The sequence below is a fragment of the Silene latifolia genome, chromosome Y (assembly GCF_048544455.1).
Source record: "Silene latifolia isolate original U9 population chromosome Y, ASM4854445v1, whole genome shotgun sequence".
Lineage (NCBI taxonomy): Eukaryota > Viridiplantae > Streptophyta > Magnoliopsida > Caryophyllales > Caryophyllaceae > Silene > Silene latifolia.
In genome coordinates, this window is record NC_133538.1 from 180,583,359 (window position 1) to 180,606,206 (window position 22,848).

Below are 22,848 nucleotides of genomic sequence, written 5' to 3' on the forward strand. Positions count from 1 at the left end.
TCATTTACTTGGGATGTCTAGCTAAAGGCTCCTGAATAAATGGGGGGTGTTACAATGATAGACTGTTACTATCTCGGTTTCCCGAGGTTAGTATATCAAAGTTACCATTCCACAACATTTATTTAAGTATATAATTAAAGTTAACGATTACTAGTTCAAAAACCAAAACCAAAACAAATGTTCACTAGTACTAAAACAACTGAAGCTAAAATAGTAAATTTCATGACAGCGGAAGCGAGACTCAAAGTGATGACTCCCCATCACGTCCCCAAGCTAAAGACCATCATCACCTATCACAATCTGCTTACCATCCCCGAATGGATCACCACAGATTTTACAAAACAACAACGGGGTCAGTTCACTGCATAATAATAAAAATAAGACAAGTACGATAAAGATAAACAGTTGTTCCACAATCCACCTCCAACTCCCAATCACATCTCGTAACTGACTACAAATTAAAGTGTGTAGCCCTACCTGTGGGGGACCGCAGCCTTGCCCACCTAAGCCCCCGCTCATCAACGAGCGATAACTCTGTTCATTAATGTGCACATTCCCTCCTGTGGCGGGTTCCATAGAGGGCGAATCAAGGGCGTGAAGCCACTCCCGCAAGTGACTCCACTCAGCCAAGGACGCACCTCGAAACAACACCAACCATCTCAACACCAACACCATACTCCAGTCCACCAAAAACAATCAGTCAAAATATCAATCGTATCAATTAATCACAACAATGCATTAAATTGATTATACAGGAAACTGAGTAGGGATACCCTACCTTAGCACAATTCTGATACGAGTCAATCAAGAAAGCTAGAACGACTCCTCTACGATGTCTCCACCTAACAATAATCATACAATTCCCATTACAATCATGCCAAAATCCCCTTTCCCCAAAATCACAAACTAGGGCAAACCCTAAAAGACAAATTAATAAAACTCATAGAACTAGAGGCTTACCGACACAATCGACGCGAAGGAAGGATGAACAAGACTCACGAAAGATCCACGAACTTGAGAGAGATTTGGAGATTATTAGAGTTACGTTGAAAGTTTAGGTTTTGGTAAAAGTGATTAAGAAACTGTAAATCTCGTTTATATAACTCTAATCCTATCTAAATCAAACCGCGAAAATAAACATCGTCAGACCGGATACTCGGTCGATTATAGAGTATACTAGGCCAAGTATCTCCTACTCGGCCGAGTATTCCCATACTCAGCCGAGTATTCCCATACTCAGCCGAGTATTCTTGGACAGTAGCCTGACCCGAAATACACGACGCACTTACTCGGCCGAGTAAGCCATATTCGGCCGAGTAACAGACTTAGAAAAACCATAGTATTGCTTCACGAGAGTCATTCTAGACATAGAATGTTAAGGGTTAGGGATTTCTTAGTTTTCATGTCACTACTTTGTGTCTTGACATGACGCAAGGTATTCGAATGGTTCCAATTTTCCATAAAAATTGGTGGCAACTCCACAAATGCGGGTTTTTCAAATCTTTCACCGGTTTCAATGCCTTTCAAATCGGTAACGGCCCATGACGTGATTTCGCCTCGCGCCGGAGTTCCATGGGAGAAGTGCCGCCGCCTCGAAACCAACGCGTGGGTGCGCGCGGCGCGGGTGGTTGTATCTACAGTTTGGCGACTTTGCTGGGGATGATACACTTAGACTAAGTCTAGTGTTACATAGGGTGAAACTTGAACAAGGTTAGGGAATAGTTTTTATGAGACAGTTGTCAGTTTTCGTTACTCGACCTTCTTAGGACGTTTTAGCCAAGCCTTCCTAGGTTTAACCCAACCAATTCTACCAATCGTCGCGGGGATCGTAACTAACACACCACTGTTCAATAAACAATAAAGTTAGAAAATAAACTTCATTGTAAATAAATATAAAATAAATAAATAAAATACCTTTATTAAATTAAATGACAATTGCAAATACCTCAAACCAATTCCACCAATCCTTCTTTATAGTAGATGACGCCAATTTCCAATTAGGAGCATGTTCTTTGTAGTTGCATCCAATATTGTTCGATATCAAGTTCACAACGGATGGATCACTGAACCTGAAAAAAAAATGACAATATAAAATATATATATATATATATATATATATATATATATAAATCGTTATAAAAATATTTAATTACGAAAAAATAACATACTTACCAAACGCCATCTTGCTCAAGAGAATCGAGAGGAATTTTCTCAATTGGCACATTTTGTTGTTCTTGTTGATGACCTGCTGGTATTTCTTCATTCTCGTTTTCATGTCCTCGGTTTCCTGCATTATTATTACTACCTAGTCTTCGTCCCCTCGTCGCCATAGAAACCAACTAAATTCTTCAACATTGTTAGAAATCAAATAGTAGCAACAAAATAAAAAATCAAATAATAGCAACAAAGTAAGAAATAGGCAAAGTAAGAAATCAAATAATCATAAAATAGCAACAAAGTAAGAAATTAAATAGTACTCCCTCCCTCTCGGTCAAGTAATCAAATAATAGCAACAAAGTAAAAAAAATAAGATTGAATAAAAAGTAATTTTGAATGAAAACAAACTAGATTTCATTAAATTAAGACATACGGCATCTACAACTAATATTACCAACAAAGTAATAAGATTGAATGAAAAGGTACAAAACATCTACAACTAATATAAATCCTAGTCATCATCATCATCATCATCATCATCATCATCACTTAAATTAGTGTTTTCGTTGCCTTTAAAAAGCGAATCTAAAAAATCCTCATCATCATCTTCTTCTAAATACTTCTTCAAAGCCTCATCCCCTTACTCTTCCGCATCTTCCTTCTCTTGCATATCATCATTCTGTACTTGCATTCCATCTCCTTGCATTTCTTCTTGTTCCTCCTCCACATTTTCATTCTCATCTTCTATTTCAATTATTGCCAATGTTGTATCACCATTATTAACATCTTCTTGAAAGATAGATTCATCAGTAGGAGCATCAACTTGTGATCTTGCCTTTATTTTAAATACTGCTGACCACTGATCTTTATCTCTTTTGATATTTGGATAAGGAGCATAGCAAACTTGTTCCACTTGATATGCTAACACAAATGGGTCATATTTTGGAAATTTTTTGATCCGATTAACATCCACATGTTTATATTCCTTATGTACTTGCATTCTTCTTTTTGAGTTATCTATCCAATTACATTTGAATAAAATAACGTTGTAAGGGTTTTTCTCGCCAGTATAAGACAACTTAACAACTTCATTTAGGGTTCCATAGTAGTAAGCTCCTTCAGTCGAACTCACACACACTCAATTGTTAATTGTCTACTTTTCCAAATCTTTCCCATCTATGAAAGCTCGAAATTTGTAACCATTGATGGAATAACGCTTTCATGTTCTTACTTTTCTTGAAGGTCCGTTTCCTAAGGCAACTACTACTGGATGTTTTAAATTATTTACCTAGTATTAATGATAATGAACCAATTATATATTTACCAAATAATAATATAATTTAAATAAGCATTATAGAATATATATTATTTACTTACTTGACCTCTAAACCAGTCGGGAATTTTGTTTCAAATTTGTTCCAAATATCCTCGGCCATAGAAACCTCAGGATATTCGGATTGTAGCAGGCCACGGGACGCTCGGATTGTAGCAGGCCAGGACGCTCGTCCCCTGCACTTCGACGCCCGGATTGTTAGCCAGTCAGCTTCTCTTCTTTTCTTTCTCCAACAATCCTCAAGGATCTTGTTGTAGATGCAAGGATCTTCTCATCATTGCCCATTTACTTCATTATTTACATAGGCCATTGAGTCTTGTCTTCACTTTGATGCTTGGTCATTATATTCGATCAATTTAGCTCCATTTTGCCATGAAACTGCAAGGTTCTTACTCCTTTCCTACTAAGGAATCAAAATCTCAAAGAATATGCAAAACGAAAGACTAAAGATAGTAAATGACTCAATTATGCACTAAAAAGCATAGGAACGAGGCTAATTCGGGCACTAAATATGCTCTAATATGAGTCGCATCAAATATCCCCAAACCGAACATTTGCTCGTCCCGAGTAAATAGGTGACAAAAACTAGGACCTTTATTTAAACTAACCTACTAATATAGCCGATGTGAGACATTTAGCGGTTCTCACTCCGCCCTTTCAACTCACAACAAGACAACCATGAGGTAGGATGCCTTCTTGCAAGGCAAGGTGGGGCTTGCCAAAATGGCGATACATCCAAGCATTAAAGCACACAAGATCAAGTAATGGATGCATCTACAAAAACGAATAACCACTTTCCTCATCTAAGTGGCAGAAATTATATATAAGGGAAACAATCTAAGGGTACACATTCCATCATAGATACGGTTTCTTCAAACTACTAAGCCTAGAAGGATACCAATAAATCACCTCCAAGTTGTGTCAAGCTAGGGTACCTTTGTCCTCAATCGTTAAATGCTTTTGTCAAGAATAGACTCCCTATGGTGTTAGAAACACTGGAGGATCGCGGAATTCCCCTTCTTGCCTAAACAAGAAGAAGGGTCGTCCCCTCTCTACCATGCACAAAAGTGGATTCGATGGAAAAGGGATCAATAGTATTTGAGTTTCATTTTGGGAGTTTGCTTTTGTTGTTGTTTTCCCCCCCAATTTCTTGTGGCATTTGACATTTGAGAACACTTTCTTTTTGCCATTTCTTTTGATGTTTGGCATTTTCAACACTTGACAATTTCAACTTTTCTTTTCATTTCTTTTTGAACGTTTTAAAAGCTACCCCATTTGTAGTGAGGGTGCTTATATTTGAAGCATAGGAGTTTTTATTTTTGTTACTCCTCTTTTCATTTGACGCACTTTGCAAACTTTTTCAACTTTTCATTTCATTTCTTGAACTCAAATTTGAACAATTTTTATGCCCATTCCCTTTTTGATGACAAAATGTGGTAGAACATGGATGATGGTTGCATGGTTTCAAGGGTCATCTTGGAATAAACGGTAGCCAAGGAGTTATCACACCACAAGGTACTCTTGACTAGGGCTTAATCCATGGGTCAAAGAATACTAGCATGACACATCCTAGGGTGTTTTTGTGACACCCCTATATACCAAGGAGCCTTAAGAAGACCTTCCCTATCATATAAGGGCATCACCATCCCGGTTGCCCGAGGTAAGTAATCATCAAAAGTCGATAAAAGAACAATTACAGTTATGTTACAAGTGTTACATCTAAACTATTAAACAAAGCTATAACTCGTCAAAGCTAGAGAACTACTTCTGACATTATCGCGAGGACTCATCCCAACCCGGACTCCAGCTAGCATCCAAGACAGCACCTGCTAAGACGGACTGCTCACCATAAGGGATCACGGCAGACACACATGACAAACAAGACACTACACAAGGTCAGTACTGAGGTGAGACACAACAATCAACTGTCACATAAAACAAACACAACCAAACACACACACAATCACACCCACTCCAATCAATCTCCGTCACCGACTGTCCACTGGACCAGCACTGGGACCGCAGCCGTACCCACCAAATCCCCGCTCATCATACTGAGCGATAACCCTGTCCCATTAATGTGCACATCCCCTCCCGTGGCGGGTTCCACGGAGGGCGAAACTAGGGCGTGAAGCCACTCCCGCAAGTGACACCACTCAGGCGAGGACGCACCTCGAGAACCACAAACAATTAGTCACAAGCAGCTGTATCACCACAACGACTACCACAACAATAACAACAACAACCACAGCAATGACAACAACAATCAACAACCACAACCGACACGCTAATAATCATCAGAGATTGAGTAGGCGAACCTACCTTTAACCAAAAGCAGCGATTCCTCGATCAACCATACGACATCAACCAAGGAAGCAATCCCTATACAAACAGTACACAAGCCTATTACTACCAATACAACCCTAGAAGGAACAACAAAGACAAAGACGACGATGTACCTACGCATCTCACAACGGCGTTAAGACCGCTACCCGACTTATGCAACGCATCCCCAAGGCACTAACATCCTCAAAGGCTCCCACGGAAGGTATTTGGTGAAGGGAAGGCAAGGAGGCAACCTATAGATCTGAAGGAAGGAGGCGGAAATGATTTGCGGTTTTAACAAAACACGATTATAAACTCTCGCTGAAAAGACATTACTCGATCGAGTAACCCATTTACTCGATCGAGTGGCCCCTACTCGACCGAGTACCCAAGCTACTCGATCGAGTAGCCTCTACTCTGTCGAGTACCACTCACTTTTAAAGGTAAGCAAGGCACCAGGTAACTCCGGCACGCATCACTAAGGGCTATTGCCTGCCCCCAAAGGTCGGTCAACGTTGGTCAACGGGTCCCTAAAAGGACGGATATTACAGTCTTCCCCCATTAAAAAGAACTTCGTCCCCGAAGTTCAACTCATCCTCCCCCACTCATAAGACAAGGAACCAAGGTCGACACCACTGTTCTCCCGACACAGGTCACTATTCTCTAGAAGCATTACCCCACTACGTCACCATCATCATGCCCGACACACCACATACACCAACTCCTACAACTCACAACTTGAATTACCAACTCACAACATGTACCAACACGACCAACGACTATACTATTACTCCAAGCATTTAGCCACGAAACTACGAGATTATACTTTCACTTGCACGCAACTACCAACAACAAACATGTCACACAACGATCCTATTACGCTACGTGATTCGAACATTTTATTACCGTTCTCGACATACTTATCTCTTTTATGACTATCTTGTCGTTGTAAATTACTCAACTTTTACTTAAACATACAGATTACTCATCAAACGATCAAAACAGTTACAACTTCATGCTAGCAATATAACCGGGATAATAGAAAACATTACAAACATGCAACAAAATTATTATAATATCGGTCTTTTTATTTTGCGACATTACTCTTCCCCTCTAAAAGGAACTTCGTCCTCGAAGTTCACCATCAAACAATTTTCGTATACTTAAAGCACCTTGTCGACATTACTCACTAATCACGACGAACATAGTCCTATATATATAAATCTACTACCTTACGAGAATAATTATCAAGAATCATAAAAGACATGCACATATCAATTGTACAAAATGTAGTTATAGAAATTCTGCGCAATAAGTAACAAGTCTTTTCGATAATAAATAAGTTAGGCTTGCTAGTGAAAGCAATAAAAGAAACCTTTATGTCACATCTATTCCCACAAAACATCATTTATAAGTCGAGCATGGACCCAAGCATAACTAATAAGTCGACCCAAACATGTTACTAACCTTCAATAACCATTATAAGTACCCAAACATGCAAAAATAGAAACATTCAAACAATTTTATTTTCGAAAAAGTTCCTGTAACAGTGCTACTCGATCGAGTGGGTTAGGCACTCGGTCGAGCTGGCCTTACTCGCTCGAGTAGCAAAGATACTCAATCGAGTAGCCCAAAATCAGATTACTCTTTTAGCTACCATACCTGCAGCTACTCGATCGAGTGAGGGGCACTCGGTCGAGTGGCCACAGGTCAAATGCTACTCGAAAACTTCTCTAACGTCACACAAAGTATATATATATATATATATATATACACACAATTGCATAACCGCGAGCCGGATGATGACCCAACCATAAATCCTGCAAACAAGTCTAGGAAAGCAAATACGGCCTGATGGCCACCAATACAAACCGAACATAAAAAGGTACGAAATGGAACAACTAATATCCAACAAAACCAACATCCATAATCAAAAGAGAAAGAAAGGAGTATCACTCCTTCTGCTGCTGCTGCTCATCCATGACATAATCCTCATCTCCACCACCACCTGAGGTGCCAGCTCCTGAAGTCCCAAGTCCCGCATCATCCCCTCCTCCAACCTCTGGACTCACGTACCATGGGTTTAAACAGCCGTAAGGGTAAGACTGAGGTGCTCCCCATGTGGACGCGTCCACCCCGTAAGAGTGGAAAACCCCGCTGTAGTCCCCAACTCCCCTCCACCAAACTGGATGCGGTCCCGAGGTCCCAATCCGCTGAGCATATGCCCTCTCGTGCATGTTCCGGAGCGTCAAGGTAGAGGACACTCTCTCTGCCAGGTAGCTGCCACACGTCGCCGGGGTATCACGGTAAGGGTAACAAGGAAATAGGTGCTGTGGTGGTGGTGCTGGTTGTGGCTGGGTCTCAGCCATCCTCTCTCTCACGCGGTGTGGTCCCCTTCCTATCCTAGGTCTGTCCTCCGCAGCTCTCACATTCTCCCCCTTCCTCGGCTCGGGCATAACCTGCAGGATCGTCTGGTCAATGAAATACGTCTGTCTCACCGGAGGTGTATCCTCATCCTCCTCCTCATCAGAGTCGGCAGCTACCATAGTCGCAGCTAGGGGCTCAGTCGGTGGGAGGTGCTCAGGAGCCGGTATCCTCATCCAGCTCATGCCCCCACACCCTCCATGCTAGGCTACCATCCGCCAAGATTCTCAACCATTTCAGGTCGAGGAAATAATCTCTACCCATGGTAGGCACCGGGGTGGCTAAGAGAACGTACTCGGAGGAAGCCTCAAAAGAAGTTAGCTTTTCAGCTAACCGGGTAGCAATAGCACCACAACTAAAGATCCTAGTACTAGAGGAGGCCATAAAAACCAGACTGGAACAAACTATAGCGGGAGCATTAAAGACCACTCTCTCCGTCCGCTCAGGGTTAAGATAAGCCATCAGAAGCAACAACTCGTGGGAGTTTAACTTACTCATATCAGACCTCTCGTAAAGGAGACACGACACAGCACGAAGAAAGATCCTCAAGGTAACATGTTCCACATCGTTGATCAACATGTTACTAGCGGTGGGAGCAGATTTCCCGGTAATGCAGGGCATAAGGCGGCAAACCCCGCACTCAGACGGTATGTCACGGAGAGCATCCTTGGGAGGCTTAGCCAAACCAAGGTGGGAAGCAAACAGGTCCATGGTTAGCATAAAACTGGTGTTCATAAGACGGAACTGCACAGTCTGCTCAACCGGCTCGTATTTAAACGAGCTCATGAACTCAAGAGTCAGGAAAGCATAGGAATGTTTCCGTAAACGGTATAACCCTGTGAACCCTAAAGTCTCAAATATGTGACGGACATCCGTCTCAATACCCAGGTCCTCTAAGATAGTCGTGTCAACACAACGGGTCGGCCTCATCTTGTGAGACTGTAAAGCAACAAACCTCTCTCGTTGGTTAAAGTCTATGAACACCACTGATGGGTACTCAGGTGCCGCTGGGACTACTGGTCCACTACCCTCCCCAACTTCGGGCTGAGAAGCCCTACCGCTCTTGCTTTGTCTGGTCCCTAAGTTTAGTCTCGGCATCTGTTTCCACATACCACGTAAATATACCAACACATATTCACCATAACATGCAAAGTACACATATTAAATCATGAAAGATTCATCTAAGTACACACTATCACCAACAATTACCAATTGCCAAGTAAAAATTCCAATTTTCAAGGTTCAGACGGTCTTTACAGCTGTGAAAATTTGGCATGATTAGCATAAATTAACTCAGCTATTACAACTTTTAGGACTCAAATCTTCAAATTACATTCTTGTAGTACTCAAATATCCAATTATATGAGACGAATTTCAGGTTAAGGCACTTTTAAGACGGAGTTTTAAGACAAATTTTGAGGTGAAAATCGCAAAAATCATTCCCAACATGACATATACAACATACATTACTCAATTTTCATCCTTCAACATGTAAAAGACAACCAAAAATCAATTTAATTTCTCAAACCCTAGAAAATTTGGCCCCAAATATATGCAATTTCTACTTGAGTTTCGTATCATAAGCAACAATAATCATAAAAGGGAAGCATCTAGATTATACTACAACAATCACAAGCAAATTTTCTTCCATATAAATCGAAATTTCAGATTTTTCTACCATTCTAATTGTTCCTAATTAATGAAAAACATTAAAATAGGGAAGAGATTCATACCTTAATTAAATAGGAAGTGAAAGGACAAGTAAAAACAAAGAAAATCACCAAATAAATCACCACAAGCACAAGGATTCAAGAATTTGAGGGGGATATGCAGGTTAGGGTTTGTGAGATGTGAGAAAGAAATAAGAAGAATGAGTAAGAAAAGGGGTTTATGAACCCGTGAAAATTCCGATACTGTAGCTTACTCGATCGAGTGTCTCAGGTACTCGATCGAGTGCCCTCTACTCGATCGAGTAGGCGCTATTTGATCGAGTATTCGTAAGAAATTCCTACTTCCTCGACGTCATAGCTTCCTAACTAGATCGAGTGAGGTCTACTCGGTCTAGTAGGCACTCACACTCGGTCAAGTAAGGTTGGGTACACGGTCAAGATTTCGAGATTAACTGAAGGTTCCTGCAAAACAATATCATGTGTCGATTCCCAAACTAAGTTCGGAAGTCGCCACTAGTTATCATACTCATTCACATTATTCTATTACTACTTAAATATTATCGTACGGTTTCATCAACTAAGATTCATAACACCTTATGCTATAGCGAAACTCACACAACACGGTTTACCCACTACTGAGTCATTCACGTATGCAATTAATTCATTATATTGTGTCTAAACTTGTTTTACCACATCGCTAACAAACTTATATTCACATTACTCGAAACACATATCTAACGATAAATTTCCATGTGTCATCCAAGTGCATTAGCAACTTATTCATGCTTCAACACAAACGAATTAATCTACCCAAATAAAGTATGTTACATGCGGAAACTTTCAACCATTCATACATTACATGTACCCACTACTATTCTGATAATTCTCATAATAATTCGACAATTATTTAACTATCATTATTATCACTAATGTAAGACTTATAAACCCGTATAGAACTATCACTACTAACAACCCGAAACAACACAGACATTACCACATTCCTTATCACATCACACATTCATGCTCTTTTCACATACTTGTATCGTATAAAACCTTTCACGTTCCTCATTATCATCACATACACACACTAACTCTATTAAAACTTCACCATACACAATTCTAACGCAACTATTATGCCTACGTTAACATCAACAGAGACTCAACCGCAATCACTACTAGCATAACCACCCTACACATTGAACACATACCTGCCGACTTTACTTTCCTATACCCAGTGACTGGCTTAAGCACAATGGGGCCAGGATTTTGAAATGAGGGCACCTACTCACCCAAAATCTAGTATCAGCTGGGGCTTCCATTATACATACACCATGTTCATTTTATTAGACTCACTACGTTCATTAGATTCATTTGTTACAGGTTCCAAAACTTAGCTCTGATACCACTTTGTGACACCCCCATATACCAAGGAGCCTTAAGAAGACCTTCCCTATCATATAAGGGCATCACCATCCCGGTTGCCCGAGGTAAGTAATCATCAAAAGTCGATAAAAGAACAATTACAGTTATGTTACAAGTGTTACATCTAAACTATTAAACAAAGGTATAGCCCGTCAAAGCTAGAGAATTACTTCTGACATTATCGCGAGGACTCATCCCAACCTAGACTCCTACTAGCATCCAAGACAGTACCTGCTAAGACGAACTGCTCACCATAAGGGATCACGGCAGACACACAAGACAAACAAGACAACCACAGAAGGTCAGTACTAAGGTGAGACACAACAATCAACTGTCACGTAAAAAAAACACAACCAAACACACACACAATGTAACACCCCGTATTTTTACCACTCTTTTATCATTTCTTCTCATTTTAAGTTACATTTAGCTGGATTTTAAAAACTACCAGACCCCCTTTCGAAGGATGGTCAAATTTTCACATTTTTATTTTTTTTCTAAAAATCACCCCGTTCTAACCCTCTTCTCTAAAAAATTTCATCTTATTTAAGTTAAACATTTTCATTTTTACTTAAGACGGACATAATTTTCTTGTTATTTATTATCACGTTTTCATATACGTTTTGAAGAAAAGAATGAGAAGTACAACTTAACAGTAGAATCTGCTGGATAAAAGTCAAGTCGAACAAGCCAAGTCGCGAGATACTTCGTATTTCTAACCCGTGTTAATGCAACTACTATAAGCCAAACATTTTCAATAAAGTAAATTTTTACTCCATTAATAATTTTCTTTTGTTAATGTATGTTCAATTTATAAACAATAATAATACTTTAAGTTATGATTACTATTACGTGATTATTATCGACTCGCGACCAGACTTAGTTAATTAAATAGTCAAGTCTTGTTTGTACAATTACACCATAACTACTACAAAGGATATTTCAAATAAATATTTTTAATTTCTGTTCCGAAAGTTAACTTTATAAATTAAAACTGAGTCACCTATAAGACGAGCTGTGAGTTCGCAAATCAGACCCAAATCTAGGCCCAATTTCCATCCTTACTACGCACCATATTAATACCACCTAAGCTCCACAATTTCCATGTTCTATCTCATTAACTCATCCACCATAAATTCTATACTTTCTTACCTCTTTTTTTTTTCCCTTCTCGGTATAACCAAAAGCCACCTAAAACCTTCCTTTCCTTTCATACTCAATAATATGACAAAATATAAGAAATATTAAATAAAGTAATATATAAACTCAAGTTCTTCATCCGCTCCTTGTTACAACGAAATTAATCTAAGTCCATCTTGTGCTCATTTCTAGCTTTAAGGAAGTTTAATTATACAAGGTATTGTCTTACTTATTTATTTATTTCCATATAAGTTAAAACCTTTGAGAAAAATTTCCATGCATGTGTAAATAAATCAAGTTCGTTTTCAAATCCTTAACTATATAGTGAAAAGTTACATGCATGTTCCTATTTTGTTAAATCTAGTATTAAAAACAAATATTAAATGGTGTAGTTGGGCTAATTTCTTATATGGTTAAATTGTTTGGGACGAATAGAAGAGGAAGATCAACTAGAGGAGGATTTTCCGTCTTTTGGATCATCGGAGCCATCTCAAGATTTCCACTTTAAGCAAGACTAACTTTTCTGTTAAGGGTGGGTAAATTTAACAACTTTTATGTGCTTGCATGTTAAGTATTTATACCAATTAGTTGTTGCATGCAATAGATCTTTCGTGTTTAGTATTTACTACTCCAAAATTTCAAAGTATACTTGTTGGGTATGTTTTTTTTTAGAGTAAAATTTAAATTATTTCTTCTCTTGACTATTAATGAACGAGGGAGTATGAGTACTCTTCGTAGAGAGTGTTTTCGTTTAAAAATTATTTTACTCAAGCTATTTTTATTATTATTAATGATAATATGTAAATTTTGGGAGACAAATTTTTTAGCCAGATGGTAAAACCGAGTAGTCATGTGGTTTGGTAAAAGTTGGGCAGGTTGGCTAAATATATTATATATTAAATGTTGGTTTATATTTAGAATATAGTAAGTTGGTTGGTGCTTTCTTTGGTTACATATGGATGAGGAGATTATTATAGGAATCGTCTTATGAGTTAAAAGTTTATCTTATATATAAACTAAGTATTCTTCGGATGTGGTGACGGCTTAAACCTAGGGACCTATTCCGAAATAATATTTGGTGTTTTAGTAGTAAAGAAATGACTCATGAGATTATTTTTATATTCATCGTCCAAAGAATTGTGTTAATAACATAGTTTTCTTGACAACTTTTGTTGGGTTGTTAACTATATAGATTTAGGTAGTTATTGAATTTTATTTTTATTTTGTTCAGACAAGAAATGTAATTTAATAGTTGTTTGCGAGACTCGACTGTCGATACCCCCAAAAATGTAATAATTAAATACCTAGGTTGTTCTCACGAATAAATTAGAAGGTTAGGACCCTTGGCAATCGATTAGGCCGACTCACGATATCGCTAGTCCAAGTGATAATAGTATAGTTATTTTTAAACAGATTTTGTTAATTTATATCTCTTAAAAGAAAGGTTAGTTTAAGTTAGATTTTCTACAACTATCCATAAACTAAGTTAAAATTTTATCAATTAGTAACACGAGCTTATTCAAAATGGGAGTTAAAGTCAACTCTTCACAGGCTAAGTTGTTACTCAAATTTTGTTTTTTTAAATTAGTTATTATAACTTTCTTATAACCAGCATTGTACAAGAGTAGTACTAAATTGGAAATTTTGAGAAAGCTTTTCGTCAAATTTCTTCTAAATGGGATAATTGATTAATTAATGAAAATTTGATAAATTGAACTAGGAAGCGATTAAAAATCAATTAAACTACCCAGGGTCTAAGACCGTCCCTTAGTCAAATTGATTTAAACTTGGTTGGAGAATCTTGTAAATCACTAGCATTATTAACCAAGTTCGATGGCCAAATCCCAGTTTGTTAATAGGGATAAACCCATTAAGGTGACTAGTGCTTAAATATGTGTTATGTGGTTATGGCAAAATTTTATCAAAAGATAAAGTTTATGGAAACTTTGAATTTTAACACATAGGGTTTTAAGATAAAATTCCAAAATATTTTATGGTTTATTGGGCATTTTTAGAATTGAATTCGAAAAACTCATTGAGCGGGAAAGCATGTTGTTACTATTGTGCATGTAATAACATGGAAAAATAGCAATTAACTTAACCGTATAAAACCGTCCGTTGCGTACGAAGGGTCTTTGGTGGACCTATCCTTAGACTCGAGAGTAGGCGGGAGTATGGCCATGCTTTAGGTGGGGACCTGATCAGTCTCGTACGTGTTAGGTGGATCGCATCCGGGTTCCCTAAGGTCTATATTTGGTTAGGCTTAGGGGATAATAGCCGGGTGGTGTTTAGTCCATGGTACGGGTAATAACCCCACGTACCGGCATTCGACCCTGGAGATGAGTGGATGGATTTTATTTTAAACGTGCTTATGTCACCACGGTAAACAGGGGTAATAATGTAAGCCCCCTGGTATCGGTGTGATTGGCGGTATATGATTATCGTACAAGTTTCGGTTATTGGTCATATAATCGGAAAGCGTACGGTAATTGGCCGGTATATCGTGATAAAATGTTATTAAAATATATAATACGGCAATGAAAAACTGATTTGTTTCTCGAAAAATTTATGTGTTAAAGGTATGGATATATAGTTATGTTATACATGCTGATGATGATTGTTACGTTTTAATTGTTTAAAGAAGTTAATCTACCCACCTGACGTTTGTTGTTTTCTTATAAAACTTTTACAAATTTTAAAACGCCGATTTATCGATTTGTGAAGACCGACCATTCCTAGACAGTGAAGTTTAAGATGGGATTTAGATGTATTTTGTTAGAACATGTTAAGTAATTTGTTAGAAACAATTGTAATATTTAGCATTATCTTTGTAATTGGAATTAGTTGAAAATAGTAGTGACTCGGATATGTATTTATCTTCCGCTGTTTCCTATGTTGGACTTATATTTAATAAAGTCCTGAAAATCCGGGTTGTTACACACAATCACACCCACTCCAATCAATCTCCGTCACCGACTGTCCACTGGACCAGCCCTGCCAGTGTGGGACCGCAGCCGTACCCACCAAATCTCCGCTCATCATACTGAGCAATAACCCTGTCCCATTAATGTGCACATCCCCTCCCGTGGCGGGTTCCACGGAGGGCGAAACTAGGGCGTGAAGCCACTCCCGCTAGTGACACCACTCAGCCGAGGACGCACCTCGAGAACCACAAACAATCAGCCACAAGCAGCTGTATCACCATAACGACTACCACAACAACAAAAACAACAACAACCACAGCAACAACAACAACAATCAACAACCACAACCGACACGTTAATAACAACAGAGACTGAGTAGGCGAACCTACCTTTAACCAAAAGCAGCGATTCCTCGATCAACCATACGACATCAACCAAGCAAGCAATCCCTATACAAATAGTACACAAGCCTATTACTACCAATACAACCCTACAAGGAACAACAAAGACAAAGACGATGACGATGACGTACCTACGCATCTCACAACAGCGTTAAGACCGCTATCCGACTCAAACAATGCATCCCCAAGGCACTAACATCCTCAAAGGCTCCCATGGAAGGTATTTGGTGAAGGGAAGGGAAGGAGGCGACCTATAGATCTGAAGGAAGGAGGCGGAAATGATTTGCGATTTTAACAAAACACGATTATAAACCCTCGCTGAAAAGACGTTACTCGATCGAGTAACCCATTTACTCGATCGAGTGGCCCCTACTCGACCGAGTACCCAAGCTACTCGATCGAGTAGCCTCTACTCTATCGAGTACCACTCACTTCTAAAGGTAATCAAGGCACCAGGTAACTCCGACACGCATCACTAAGGGCTATTGCCTGCCCCTGAAGGTCGATCAACGTTGATCAACGGGTCCCTAAAAGGACGGGTATTATAGTTTTACAAGTATTCTAACAAGCAAAGTCTCAAGAAGAAAAAGTATCTACAAGGGCCTTATATACACTTGTCAAGCTTCCCAAATAGACGGTTTCACAAAATTTTTCCTAAATGCAACTATATGCCTTGATGCAACTAACATATATACATCCTAATGCATATGCTTCTACCAACTAGTATGCCAATCAATCTAAATGCAATCCTAAATTCACATTGTTTATACCGTATCAATCAAAATAAAGCCACATAGTCATTAACATGAAGAGGAAAAAGAAGATTGGAAAGATCATACCATGCGGTCTTCAATATCCTCATGTCTCGGATGTGGCGTAGTCGATCAATGTGAATAAGGGTGAACAAACACAGTATATACAAACTAAAATATACAAGACTACACTACAAAAGAAATGAACATGTTTTTGGATTTTTCAAATTTTTATGTATTTTTGTTTTAATAAGAAATTAAAAGACATATTTTTGTATTTTTCAAAATTTTTCAATTTTTATCATTTTTGTTTAAAAAGTCAAGTTAGAATTTCCCATCCCCATACTAGTATGGGCATTGTCCTCAATGGCCAATACGATAGGAAATTATGCAATCTATATGAAAATGCATGATTTCTAAGCTAAATGCAAATTATATGACATATAAACAAGAGTGAATGCAAACTAAGCTATGCTATATGATGCATGGTTTGTTTTTGTTATGTTGGAGAGCATAATTTAGATTAGCTCCCAATGCATATGAATAAACTTTTCCAAACCAAAATAGACACTATTTCTAATGTCAAAAATTTTGGGGGAGTTCATGCACAAAGATGCAATGCATGAAACTAAAATTTGTTATTTTGGATTTTGAAAATGGGAACAATAAAATGAACACCTCATGGGACCAAGGTTTTAGTCCTCTAGATGATGCTAGGACTCCACAAATCATGATCAAGATAAAATTATAAGAAAAACAAGAGAAGTAGACAAACCATAAAGGAGGTGTAAGAATGTAGGCTCCTCCCAAGAGTTTGCTAGTCCTCGCCCATTGCGTCATCACCATCATCATCAACCTCCTCACTTGAGGCATCATCAACCTCCATGGAAGTGGAGTCATAACCACTCTCACTTGCACTTCCCTCCTCTTCTTCATTCTCTTCTTCTTCTTCTTCTTCTTCTTCTTCTTCTTCTTCTTCTTCTTCTTCTTCTTCTTCTTCTTCTTCTTCTTCACCTTCTTGCTCACCACTCTCATCAACAACCATCTCCTCTTCACCCGATCTACCACCTTTAGAAGTTCTAGGAAAGAAGACCTCCTTATCCGCCCAACTAGGCAAAGGACAAGATGGATCGAGAAGTCCTTGCCTAGAAAGATGTAGGAGAGGCGGATATTATGCTTTATAAGCATTGACTCTATCCTCATATGCTTGCTTGTGCATTTCTTTCATCAAGAGAGTCAAGTAGTCTTTCCCCGCCTTAACATTTTTGGGTAGAAATTCATGGTAGGTGAATGGGTAAGGTGGGGTGATAATGGAGGAGGAGGGCTCGGCAATGTCTTCCCCTTGGTGTTGTATAATAAACTCGGCTTCCTCGGAGAGTGGGAGAAGGTAGTTGGACCTATGAACATTTAATCGGCAAATCTTGCTCGGCAATGTGAAGGATTTAGCATCTTTTGTTAACCACCCAAATTTGTCATCAAGAGTATCATTCGTGACCCATTTGAATTTTTGAACCATGGAGGCTAGATCAATGATATGGCCTCCCTTAACCGGTTTATAGGTGGTATCCTTGTTGAAGTTCCGGTTGAAGTGTTTTGCCAAATAAGTTACTAAACCTCCATTAACAATAAAGGTCGTGCCTTCTTTGCCACAATCAACATTGAGCCACCTCTCAATCAAAAGTTGAAGAATTTTGTACTTTTTGGTGAACTCTCTTCCAATGTTCAAGGTCGACTCGAGAAGAATAAAGTCAAGTTCGGTGAAATGGTTTATCCCCTTCCTAGCTGTAACACCCCACGTTAATTGAAGAGGTCCAGCGATAGGCTTAAATGACTAGTGCTTAAAGGGATTGGAAGTATTACTCATATCAACAAAGTGCACTTTCTTTTATGGCCATCCATGCTAAAGAACTCCAAAGTTAAGCGTGCTTGACTGGGAGTAGTCTTAGGATGGGTGACCTCCTGGGAAGCTTTCCGGGATGCGCATGAGAGAGGACAAAAATGCGCTGTAAAGGACCCGTGTTGATCTTTGGGCCATGTACACAGCCTGGTGAGCTATCATAAGTAACCGCTCCCGACCCGGTTTGGGCCGGGGTGTTACACTAGCAATCAAAGTATGCCCAACAACCTTGTGCCATACTCTTATGCCCGGATGATGGAAAAAAAGAGCACGACAATCATGATAAGATGTAATCTCTCTACCGGTAATAGCCTTCCATAAGGGAGCGGGATCATACTTGGTAGGTTTCTTTGTATAGGTCGGGTCATTGCTAAGGCCAAAGACTTTACCAAACTCTTCAAAAGACAATTTCCTATCAACATTCTCGAGCCGGAATTCAATATTCCATATAGCCTCCACCTTGGTAACTTTCAAAGAGCTTAAGAACTCTAAGGTGAGGGATGAGTAAGTCAACTCTTGCATATTAAACAATGTACTCAATCTCATGGACTCGAAAAAGGTCTTTGTTTGTTCTAGGACACCCAATTTTGACAAAGTCTCTCGACAAATGAACTTGGTGGGAAAGATAGTTTTCTTAGCAAAGGAAATAAATTTCTTCCTATGAGAGCCGGAAGTGAAAATTACCTCCGGATAATCATCTAGTTGTTCAACAACCGGAGTAGTAGAAGTAGAAGCTTCCATAGGAGGAATAGACTCTTGGATTTCCAACCTTGCATTTTGAACTACCAATGCCTTTGAAGCTTGAATAGCTTGAAGAGCTTGTTGTCTCTTAGAAAGGTTCTTCTTTTGGGGTGCCTTACTTCCACCTTTCGTTCTTGCCATGCTCCTTTATGTAGTAACACCAAAGATAAGCTTGATTTCTTCAATTTCTTGTAATACCCAAATCGATTTAGGATATTTGAATGCTGCCTTGTATCCCAAAAATCGACTCAAACCTTGAATATGTTGGTGTTTTAATCACTTGTTGTTGGTAAAGGAGTGATTTAATTTTGTTTTGAGGAAGTTTGGATTTGATTTGGTTTATTTTGGTTGAGAAATTTGTTGTTGGTTGATGGAGAGAATGAGGGTTTTGGGGTTTTGGGGTAGTGTTTATGTTTGAATGAATGAAAATGAATTGGGGAAAGGGGGTTTTTAAGACCCGTTGGATTTGAAACCAGAGGGGAGACGAGCGGCCTCGCGTCGGGACGAGCGTCTTTTGCTGCAGAATTGGTTCTGGAAAAATGCGCTAGGGACGAGCGTCTTATCAGCAAGACGAGCGTATTCTTGAGGTGGGACGAGCGTCCTACATTGGAGACGCTCGGATTCCTTTCCAAGAAGAAATCCCAAAAATTGCCAGTGAAAAGACGAGCGGATTTCCTCTGGGACGACCGTCCTGGCTGAGACGAGCGGATTCTCTGGTAGGACGCTCGGATTCTCAGTTAGACCCAAAAGTTTCTTTTTCCAGCTTCTCAAGACGAGCGTCTTTGTCCCTGGACGCTCGAGTTTTCTTCAGGACAAGCGGATTCTCATCGGGTTGCTCGGATTGTCCCTTTGCCACACGGATTCAGGTCCATCCGTGGGTGCTTCGTAACCCGTGTCATTCATTCTTCATTTCTTGTGGTCTTCATTGTGGGGGCACTACAAAGGCTTGGATAGCATAGGCAATTGCTTTCCCCACACTAAGGCAAAACACTACACATCAATAAACAATTGAGTCCCTCTCTCACTTCTCTCAAAATGATGAAAATCTTGATCAAGGCATAAAAATGTAAATCCAAAATTGACCAAAAATGCAATACAATAATTAAATGCAAGTTAGGGAGTTAGAATATTTACAAGTGGTGGTTTAGGGAGGACTCCACCAAACTCTCATACATTAATGACATGTCAAGGGGGCATGTTCAAGGTGTTGTTGATGTTACTCAACACCTTGAAAAAGTAGTCGAAAGCTTGTTCATTGTCATGATAAAGATCTTCAATAGACCTTTGCACTTGTTGTTCTTCATGGTGGTCTTGGGTCATAACATTACCGATATAGGGATTGAATATCCCTTCAAACTCATCATCCCAAAGACCGCATACTTCGTCTACTTGATCCCTAAAAATGTCATGAGTTGATGAAGACAACTCTCCTTCTTTCTTGCCTCGGCCAATGAGGCCTTCTTCTTCACTTATCATGGGTGAGCTTTTCAAGCTCTCTTTGTTGCAATTTCCTTGCTCTTTGGATGGAGCATCATCCACTTTCTTCTTCCATTGAAATTCCAACTTCTTCCTATCATCTTGCCGGCTATAGTGATCAACCATAAAACATGGCTCATGTAATCGTGGAGCTCTCATTGTCTTGTCAAGATTGAAAGTGATGGTTTCATCTCCCACTTCAAGGGTGAGCCCTCCATGTTTTACATCGATCACCGCTCCCGCGGTGTGCAAGAAAGGTCTTCCTAAAATGATAGGAATGTTGGAGTCTTCTTCCATGTCAACAATAACCAAATCCACCGGGATGAAGAATTTGCCAATTCATACCGGCACATCTTCCCATACCCCTAAAGGTGTATTTGTTGATTTATCTGCCATTTGAAGTGTGATATTAGTGCACTTGAGTTCTCCCATTCCTAGCCTCTTGCTTACCGAATATGGCATGACACTAACACTTGCCCCAAAGTCACATAAAGCAATTTCTTGATCGTGGTGTCACCAATGGTACATGGAATGGAGAAACTTCCCGGATCCTTTAGTTTTGGAGGTGAACTTCCTTGTAGGATGGCACTACTCACCTTAGTGAAAGCAATAGTCTCAAGCTTCCGGATGGATTTCTTCTTCGTAAGAATATCTTTCATATACTTTGCATAGGCCGGAAGATGATTGATTAATTCCGTGAATGGAATTGAGACTTCCAAATTCTTCACAATCTCCATGAATTTTCCAAGTTGGTCATCAAAATTAGGCTTAGCTTGACGACTTGGAAAAGGAAGTCTAATCACAATAGGCTCCTTCTCTTTACCCTTCTCTTCATTCTCCTTTCAAACTTCTTGAATGGTGGGTTTTTCTTCTTTAGAGTTTTCAACTACTCTTTCCTTGTTACTAGCATTCACAACATCTTCATCAACGGGCCTCTTCGGCCCTTCATACCTTGTACCACTCCTCAAATGGATGGCACTCACTGATTCTTGTCTTGGGGGATTACCTTGAGGTGGTAATTGCCCCTTTTGTCTTTGAGAGCTTGAAGATTCTAGTTGAGTCATTTGGGTTTCCAACATTTTTGTGTGGGCTAGGATGTTGTTGATGGTGATGTCTTTTTCTTGGCTATCCTTTTGCATTTGGATGAAAATTTCTTGTTGGTTCTTATGTATTTGGAGGACCGCTTTTTGAACATCAAAACCTTGGTCATTTATTTGATTATATTGAGTTTTATTTTGGTAACCTTGGTTTTGGTTATAAAAGGGTCTTTGATTTTGGTTTCTCATTGGAGGCGGGGTGTATGTTGGTTGAGGGTTTTGAACATTTTGGCTTTTGTATGCGAGGTTGGGATGTAATTTGGTGTTTTCATTGTAATAATTGGAATAAGGGGTATCACTCTTGTATGCTTGGAAAGCATTCACTTGTTCCCCTACATTCACTTTGGGCATGTCCCAAAGTTCCACAACTCTCACATATTCCACTTGGAATTGATGAAGATGCCACCATGGCATTAACATTTTGCTTAGGTGATTTGGAGGCTTCTTCAAGCTTAGCCATAGCCTTCTCAAACTTCAAGTTGATGGTATCAATATGAGCACTAAGTTGAGCACCCAATTGAGTAATAGAGTCCACTTCATGCTTTCCTCCTCTAGTAGCCTTTCGAGGTATACTCTATTGTGAGTTATGGACCGACATTTCCTCAATCTTGTTCCATGTTTGATTATCATCAGCTTCGGTAAACATACCGTTTGATCCCATATTGAGAATGTTTCAGGAGTTTTCATAAAGACCATTCCAAAATTGTTGTACGAAGAACCACTCGCTAAGTCCGTGATGAGGACATGAGCGACAAGTTCCTTTGAATCGCTCCCAAGCTTCATACAAAGATTCTTCGTCCCTTTGTTTGAATCCCGTGATTTGGGCTCTTAGCATGTTAGTCTTTTCTGGAGGGTAGAATTTCTTGTAGAAAGCAAGTGCCAATTTCTTCCAAGAGTCAATACCAAGAGTAGCCTTATCAAGGCTCTTTAACCATTGTTTCGCGGTACCAATCAAAGAAAAAGGAAATAAGACCCATCGAATTTGGTCTTGAGTCACTCCGGTTTGAGAAATCGCATCACAATAGTCACAAAAAGTCTCCATGTGAGAATGAGGGTCTTCACTAGGCATCCCCCCAAATTGGCTTCTTT

The 22,848-nt window shown here is 39.4% G+C and overlaps 1 non-coding gene across 1 annotated transcript; it reads left to right on the top strand.

Moving 5' to 3' along the window:
• The first annotated feature begins 22,487 nt into the window (after nucleotides 1-22,487).
• LOC141635166 (small nucleolar RNA R71) lies at nucleotides 22,488-22,594 on the top strand. The gene has a single exon (XR_012539870.1). It is a non-coding gene; the product is annotated as a small nucleolar RNA R71 (small nucleolar RNA).
• The last annotated feature ends 254 nt before the right edge of the window (nucleotides 22,595-22,848 follow it).